This window comes from Lemur catta, chromosome 19 (assembly GCF_020740605.2).
Source record: "Lemur catta isolate mLemCat1 chromosome 19, mLemCat1.pri, whole genome shotgun sequence".
NCBI lineage: Eukaryota > Metazoa > Chordata > Mammalia > Primates > Lemuridae > Lemur > Lemur catta.
The window spans coordinates 5247084-5254535 of NC_059146.1; positions in this window are offsets into that span (position 1 = coordinate 5247084).

Consider the following 7452-nt stretch of genomic DNA (forward strand, 5'->3'; position numbering starts at 1 on the left):
TGCGATTAAATTACACTTAACATATACTGTTTTAATTTAACTTAAATTTTATTTTATTTTATTTTATTGAGACAGGGTCTCACTCTGTTGCCTAGGCTACAGTGCAGTGGTGTCATCATAGCTCACTGCACCTTCAAACTCCTGGGCTCAAGCCATCCTCCTGCCTCAGCCTCCTGGGTAGCTGGAACTACAGGTGTGCACCACCATGCCCAGCTAATTTTTCTATTTTTTGAACAGTCGGGGTCTCATTCTTGCTCAGGCTGGAACATATACTGTTTTTAAAATCAGAAAAGTATAGATAACTTCAGGAAGATGTCTATCAGAACGGTTTAAAAAGGAGGGAGTAGAGCAGTGAAGCTTTGGCACATAGAGCTCAGTTCTAGGTATTTGAAAAAGTCATTATATGCAACATCATTCCCTGATCCTGCCAGTTAAATAATAGTAATTAATTTTTCTGTGCCTAACTATCCTGAAAGTTTTTGATAAAGGTTGCTGGGCATCAAAAGAGAAGGTGCAGTAACTGCTAGCTGAAAGTCACCCACATAAACTGAATGAATAAAGTCCCAGGCTGTGTGTTGGGCAAGACCAGCTTGTGCTATGAAGCATTCCTCAAACAATTTATCTCAGCTTGTAATTAGAGATTTGTTAGTATGGTTACTTGATTAATAGCTGAATTCTCCCACTAAACCGTAAGCACCGAGAAAAGACCTGGTCTTTCTCAGCAGAATTTAACAGGATAAATGCATATAGTAGGAGCTTAATAACTGCTTCTTAAATGACTGTGGATGAGGGAGTGAATGAAGACAGCAGACTCACAGTTAATACTTTGATAAGAGGTATGTGGTGATATCTCATTGTGGTTGTGATTTGCATTTCCTTAACGGTTAGTGATGTTGAGCGTCTTTTCAAAAAGCTGTTGGCGGCCGGGCGCGGTGGCTCACACCTGTAATCCTAGCACTCTGGGAGGCCGAGGCAGGAGGATCATTTGAGCTCAGGAGTTCGAGACCAGCCTCAGCAAGAGCGAGACCCCGTCTCTACTAAAAAATAGAAAAAAATTATCTGGACAGCTAAAAATATATATAGAAAAATTAGCCGGGCATGGTGGCGCATGCATGTGGTCCCAGCTACTGGGGAGGCTGAGGCAGGAAGATTGCTTGAGCCCAGGAGTTTGAGGTTGCTGTGAGCTAGGCTGACGCCACGGCACTCTAGCCTGGGGAACAGAGCGAGACTCTGTCTCCAAAAAAAAAAAAAAAGCTGTTGGCCATTAACTTGAAGTTAAAAACTGAACTGCCCTGTATTAAAACTAGCTATAAGCTGTATTAACTTGTAAGTGCCCCGAGGACAGAAACCTGGCCTCTTCCCTTCACTGTCACAACCCCAGCACCGGGAGCAGTGCCGGGCACATAGTTAGTATTCAATAAATATCTGCTGAACTAATGAATTAGAGTGGCTGTCTCCACCACACTGCACGCTTCGTGGGGCAAAGACAATCATTGCAATCTGTCCAGGGACATGCACAGAGCCGTGCACACAGCAAGGATGCAGTGAACATATGAGGAGCAAATTAGTGACTGATGAATCCATGAATCCATCCACGAGTCTCAGTAAACTGACTGAAGACTGCAAACGTTCCAAGGAGAAGCAGCTCGGAGTCGGCAGTGCCTTCGGGAGGGACTGTTCAGGCTGAGCGGGGACCGGTGGGGAACTAGCCTCACCTGCTGTGCCTCCTGCCTCCCTGCAGCCCTGGACCTGGACTCATTCTGGCCTTGCCAGGAAAGTGCCAGTCACAGACTCCCACCTCCCGCTCCAGAGAGCGTCCACAGTCGATGTCCTGTTCAGCAGCCCGGCTGGCTGAGCCCTGGGCCAAAGGGCTCCCTAATGAGGCCTCTCTGGAGTCTGGGCAGGCAGGGGGTCGCCTTCATTTAATCTGTGAGAGGACGGGGCCCAGAAGGAGGACCACCACCAAGAGACAGACACATCCATGACCCAGTATTAGTTCTGGAGCGCTGGATCTGAACGTGGAGGTTTCGTTAAAGCACCAACAGAATTTAAAGAAAAAATGAAACCAATAAAGCGGAGGTCAGACTACCCCTCCTGCTAATAAACTTACAAGTTAAGAGACTATTGCTCTCTGAAACTGGGCCACGTCTCAGAGAATCACGGCGTTGTATTGTTCACATGGTCTGTGATTTGCTTCTGTGTCCTGTGTCTCAAATCCCATTCCAGCAAGAGCCACCAGGACAAAGCTTTCTCTATCATTGGAGCTCCAGACAAAGGCTCATTCATTCAAGTTGCAGTTTAGATAACTAAATTGCAGTATGTTGAAAGCATCAGTTACCTGGATTTTGTAGTAGTGGATTTCAGTTGATCCAAGCTCTTAAATTCAGAGCTTCCCCCCGAAAAGGAAAAGAAGCCCACCCCCACCTGGTAGAGCCCTGACAAAGTAAGGAAAACTCCAGTTTAATTGCGACTGGATCAGAGTTGATGACTAAGCCAACCGAAAGAGCAGCTGCTCCTATTCCATTAGGTCATTGAAAGAAAATAATTGCTCTAGCTCCTTGCTGCTCAAACCAGGGATCTTGAATCAGCAGCAACAGCATCACCTGGGAACTTTGAGAAATGAAAATTCTTTGTGACCTGGGATTAGGCAATGATTTCTTGGATGTAACACCAAAAGCACAAGCAACAAAAGGAAAAATAGATAAATTGGACATCAGATCTGTGGTTCAAAGGACACTGTCAAGAAAGTGAACACAACTGAGAGCCCCCAAATGGGAGCAAATATTTGTAAATCATATATCAGACAAGGATCTCTTATCCAGAATATACAAAGAACACTTACAACTCAACAATAAAAAAAACCCTATTTTAAATGGGCAAGAGATTTGAATAGACATTTCTCTAAAGATGTATAAATGGCCCAATAAGCGCATGAAAAGATGCTCAACGTAATTAGTCAATAAGGAAATGCAAATCAAAACCACACCCACTTCACACTCATTTGGATGGCTGTAATCAAACATCAGACAATAACAGGAGTTAGAAATGATGTGGAGACATTGGACTTCTCATACATTGCTGGCGGGAATGTAAAATGGTGCAACCCCTTTGGAAACCAGTCTGGGAGTCCCTCAAAAAGGTAAACAGAGTTACCACGTGACCCAGCAATTCCACTCCTAGGTATTTATCCAAGAAAATTGAAAACATATGACCACACAAAAACTTGTACATAAATGTTCATATCAGCATTAATCCCAACAGCCAAAAAAAAAATGGGAATGACTGTTCATATGCCCATCAAGTCATGAATAGCTAAACAAAATGTGGGATATCCGTATGATGGAATTAGGCATCAAAAGGAATGAAGTACCAATGCTTGCTATGACCTGGGTGAACCTTCAAAACATGCTAAGGGAAAGGAACCAGGCGCAAATGGCCACATATTGTGCGATTCCATTGGTATGAAATATCCAGAATAGGCAAATCCATAGAGACAGAAAGTGGATCAGTGGTTCAGGCGTTGGGAGGAGGGGAGATGGGGAGTGACTAACTGCCAATGGGTATGAGATTTCTTTTTGGAGTGATGAAAACGTTCTAGAATTAGATGGTGGTGATGGTGGCACAACCCTGTGAATATACTAAAAGTCACTGAATCGTACACTTTAAAAGGCTGGATTTCATGATAAGTGAATTATATCACAATAAAAAAGGAAAAAAATCTCAGGCCCCAAGCCCAGACTCACTACATCAACATCTGCATTTTTAACAAGAGCTTCAGCTCATACGAATGCACATTTAAGTTTGAGGGACACCAGTCTGAGACACGCACTCTCATACTTAGCTGCAAACTGGAACCACCTGGGGAGTTTTCAAAATGGCTCCCTGACGCGGTGAGCTGTCTTTCCGTGTCTTTTCTGCCCGACTCCCCTGGAAGTTCCTGGGATGTCTGGGGAGGACCCCACACTTCATGGTGGTCACCGCTCCTTGCAAGGCCCCTCTCAGCCCTCAGAAACACCTAACGCTTGACATAAGAGCAGGGACGCTGCGCCAGATTGGCTCGTTCCAATTGCAGCTGTGCTACTGACTAGCTGTGGGAAATTGGACAAATCACTTCGCAGCTCATGCCTCAGTTTACTGGGCATAATAACAGACCTACTTCATAGGGGAGCAAAGGAATAAATTACTTACTACATGTGAAGCCCTTAGAATAATATCTGGCACACAGTAAGCATCAGATATGTATTAGTTATTATTATTATATAAGTGAGTCTTATCTCTTTATTATATACCCTGTTAATATACATTGCATATTATCGTGTAATAGTAGCAATTATTGGGCCCTGACCATGCGCCAGGCACTGAGCTGGTGTTTTACCTTATTTTATGTAACTCTTGCAATAATTCCAAGAGCTAGGAATTCACTCAGCAAATATTCAGTAAGCACCTGTTGACCACGTACCTGACCGGGAAGATGAGACATTGAAGTCCAGGGAAGTTAAGTGACCTGCCCACAGTCACAGAGCTAATGGCAGGGGAGCCCAGCCTGACTCCGGAACCCGGTTCTTGCTCCCACCCTCTGTGGGCTTCCTTCTTTCAAAACGGTACAAACTGGCAGGTCACATGCCCGGCAGCCTCCCCGGCTGGAAGGCCCCACCGGCTGAGCGGGACGGCAGCCGCTCGCTCACATGAAGCTTATCACCTGGTCTTCTGACGCCCTGGGCCTCCAAAGCAGAAATCCATAAATCCTCCGCGCTGGCTGCACTGTCTCCTCTCCTGGGGACTTTAAAGCTGCTGAATGTGGAAGAAGAGAGAAATGTAAGCAGATCCCAAAATGCCCATAAAGAGTTGCTCGAACCCACCGTGTCCCCCGTCCACACAAGGCCCCCCACCCTCAACTGCAAACTGCCTCAGACTGTCAGGCGTTCTCCACGTCCACTTCCAAAAGCCTGAAAAACAAATCCCTCACGGGCTCTAACTCTCGCCATTATTCAAACCCAAACGATGTTTAAATAAGCATCGTTATTGTGTATTCGGATTTCAAAGTGGGCTTCACCCCTCCAGATGTTCCTGCTTACACGACTGTCTGGTTCGGGGAAACACTGCCGAGTACCTGGCCTCTAGCACACTCTTCTGTAACTCACCACTTGGCTGTTCTTTTTCCAAAAAGAAAAAAAAGAAAAAGAGAGACTGTTTTTGATGTAAAACACTAGTTCACTTCAGAATGGTGGCTTTTCTCCCTGCTAAACTTTCCCCTCGCTCGCCCTGCCCAGGCAGAAGCCTCCCTCCTAATGGAGTTGCTGGAACCACTTTCGCTCCATCAAGATCCTAACCTGCTGCGGGGAGGAGGAGGGGAGACAGATCTCACCCTGAGGACACAGACTCAGAAACAATGAAAGACTGTGAGGACGTTCCCCTCGGTGTGTGTGCGCGTTTGGGGGCCGGGGAAAGGAAGGCAGAAAGGAGAGAGGGAGCTTAGACTCCCAGAATCATAGTTCGACCCTGTTCTCCCAAAGCAAGGAATGACCAGGCTAACTGCTTAGTTAAGTTATAATCACAGTTGGTTTTAATTTAACCTTTTGCTTTCACAGTTTTGGATGAGCACCAAGATTGAAAGTCACTGTAACATGGGTCTCATGGGTCTATGTATCTTCCTCCCCCCCACGCTTTGATGTGATTAGATCAACTTTGAACTTTTATAAAGATTAAAACTTTTATATGAACACAATGATCTCACCCTCTCAACACAGCAACTCTCTTGACGTACTCTCCTTTCGTGTCGGTAAGCTTGTTACCTGAATATACAGCACCTGCTGATTCTAGAACACAGAAGGTCAGGCCTGGTGGGCCCTATGAGGGGTGAAGGGGTGGAGAGTGGGGTGGGGGGACACTGATGGCAGATGCCAAGGGGGACAGTCCTTTACTAAGGCCGGCAAACTATTGATTTGTGTTCATGCAATCTACGCTATATGCTATTATTTTTTAGATAAAGCTTGCATACGAGGACCGTGTTTACTACCATTACATGCATTTCTAATTTGAAATATAGCAGCATCTTATGACGAGTGTTCTGCCAAGAGGATGGTGGGTTTCAGGCCCTCCTTGTTAGCTTGAAAGCCTTGGAACCATGATGTAGACGATGAAGAAGATAAAGAAGACGGACAGTTGCCTGAGGGAATGAGCTCGGATAAACTGGCCTCTGCTTCTCACACAAAAAGAGGTCCAACCACCACTGCCAAATCTTCAGAATCAGAAATCAAAATGTGAAGTCCTAACATAAACCAATGACTACAAAAAAGCCACCAGAACGGAGGATTCAAAATCAGGACTGCCCTGGAAAATTCGGAATGTGGGAGATCTGAGGCCCGGGTTCCATAAGGAGAAAGGGCAGGAATGTTAACTTGAGCTGATTATGGAACACAATGCGGCTCACACCTGTGATCCCAGCACTTTGGGAGACCAAGGCACGAGGATCGAGTGAGGCCAGGAGTGCGTGCCACCACACCTGGGTAATATTTCTATTTTTAGTAGAGACAGGGTCTCACTATGTTGTTCATGCTGGTCTCGAACTCCTGGCCTCAAGCAATTCTTCTGCCTGAGCCTCCCAAAGTTAAGCAGCAATTTTAAAAGAATGAGTTAGGCCAGGTGCGGTGGCTCACGCCTGTAATCCTAGCACTCTGGGAGGCCGAGGCAGGTGGATCATTTGAGCTCAGGAGTTTGAGACCAGCCTGAGTAAGAGCAAGACCCTGGTTCCACTAAAAAAATGGAAAGAAATTAGCTGGACAACTAAAACTATATAGAAAAAATTAGCTGGGCATGGTGGTGCATGCCTATAGTCCCAGCTACTCAGGAGGCTGAGGCAGGAGGATTGCTTGAGCCCAGGTGTTTGAGGTTGCTGTGAGCTAGGCTGATGCACTCTACCCTGGGCAACAGAGTGAGACTCTGTCTCAAAAAAAAAAAAAAAAAAAAAAAAAAGAATGAGTTAGATCCACATCTATTAATCCAAAGAAATGTCTACAATGTATGTATTAGATGTGAAAAACAAGATGGGGAAAAAATAGACATAGTATGGGGAGAGGGAGAGGAGAGAAAAAGACTATGCCAAATAAAAATCTGAGAAAGATATTATAATCTAAGGCAAAATATAGACTAGGTAATGAAATAGTCCCTCAGTATCCTCACGTGTAAAATGGATATAGTAGTAATACCTCTCTCCGAGAGTTATTGTGAAAATTAAAGGAATTAATATATTTAAAGGGCTTAGGACAAAGTCTGGCACACAGTAATACTAAATGTGTTTTTGTTATTTTTAATCACCATGTAGGAGAAAGAAAAAAAAAGGAGACGTGTTATTTTTAAGTCCTGTCTACAATAAGTACTGCAAAGATGCACATATTAAGTGCATAGAGATATAAATGATAGAACATAATATCACCACACAAAACATTGCTTGCA